The sequence below is a fragment of the Alligator mississippiensis genome, chromosome 6 (genome assembly GCF_030867095.1).
Source record: "Alligator mississippiensis isolate rAllMis1 chromosome 6, rAllMis1, whole genome shotgun sequence".
Taxonomy (NCBI): domain Eukaryota; kingdom Metazoa; phylum Chordata; order Crocodylia; family Alligatoridae; genus Alligator; species Alligator mississippiensis.
The window spans coordinates 68,478,681-68,480,081 of NC_081829.1; the positions used below are offsets into that span (position 1 = coordinate 68,478,681).

At 63.1% G+C, this 1,401-nt stretch overlaps 1 non-coding gene across 1 annotated transcript; it reads right to left on the minus strand.

The window, feature by feature from the left end:
* Nucleotides 1-94: 94 nt before the first annotated feature.
* LOC132251271 (5.8S ribosomal RNA) lies at nucleotides 95-247 on the minus strand. Its single transcript, XR_009463226.1, has one exon. It is a non-coding gene; the product is annotated as a 5.8S ribosomal RNA (ribosomal RNA).
* Nucleotides 248-1,401: the final 1,154 nt, after the last annotated feature.

Consider the following 1,401-nt stretch of genomic DNA (forward strand, 5'->3'; position numbering starts at 1 on the left):
CTGTGAGACACCCCAGCCATGCCCGGTGGCAGCGGGGACCAGACAGCCAGCACCACCGGCCCCACACGCACCGCGCGGGCGATTGACCTTCAAGCGATGCTCAGACAGGCATAGCCTCAGGAGGAACCCAGGGCCACAAGTGTGTTCAAAGTGTTGATGATCAATGTGTCCTGCAATTCACATTAATTCTTGCAGCTAGCTGCATTCTTCATCGACGCACAAGCTGAGTGATCCACCGCTAAGAGTTGCTGAGTGATCCACCGCTAAGAGATGTCACTTTTTTTTGCACAGGCTTTTTTCCACAGTTGCCACCTCGCCCTATGGCAGAAGCCAAGCCAGAGGGAGGATGAGCTCCTGACTCTGCACATGGTCGGGATGGGGTCCCCGAGCTGGCCTTCCTCCCCCACCGCAGCGACCCAGTGGGGGTTGTGGGAGGGAAGGCGTTCCTGCCCAGCCAGTTGCCTGCCTTCCCTCAGGGGGAGCCCTACATACTAGACGAACACAGGAGAGAGTTTTAACAACCTGAAGGAGGGCTGTGGCCACAAAGGTGAGCCCTCCATTGTGGGGGTCAGTCCAGGTGCTCAGCTCAGGGGGGCATGGCCGGGCGTGCTGCGAGCTCTGGTGGCTCCACAGTGCTCCTGCATCCGTGCCCGGGACTATGAGCCTCCTTTACTCCCCTTGGCCATCCCTCACCCCACCCAGGGTGCAGAGGGGGTGACTGCGTTAGGCAGGGGGGTTTGGAGGGATGGTCCGGGCAATGGGATGACGGTGGCAAGGGAGCCGCAGCCCACAGGCAATCACCTTTCAGGCTCCTCTGCAGAGAGGGAGGCAGGGTGACCCCTCTCCGTCCCGGGGGCTGCACGGGCAGGGACTGCCGAGGGCACGGGCACGTCCACACATGCCCGCCCTACCTCGGCAGACCTCCCGTGGCTGCCCACGCAGACCCCTCGGGGCGCACGAGTCTTTGAACCTTCACCCACCCCCCCGCCTGCCCCATGGAGCGGGGAAAGGTGAGGGGACAGAGCGCTAGGTACCTGGTAACCTGGGTGAGAAAAAAGGTTCCAAACTCCAGGTGGTCCCAACCCCGCACCTTCTGGACGACGCCTCACCCTCCACAGATGGGAGAGCGAGAGATAGATGTTGGAGGGGGACGTGGAGCTGAGCCCAGCATCCTGCAGCCAGCTGCATGAGCTGACAAGGGAGGGAGAATCATCCACCCGGGGGGCAGCACCCAGGACTCACTGCCATGGCCAGTGCCTTCCCATCACGGGGGGGCCAGGGTTTCTCTCAAGTCCCAGCTGTTTCCCTGGGGGCTGACACGGCTGGGGCCGCCCCCCTGGATGGGCCCTCCCCGTCCCATGCCAGCTGTCCCAGCCACCACGGACACCCACCCGTGGTGGT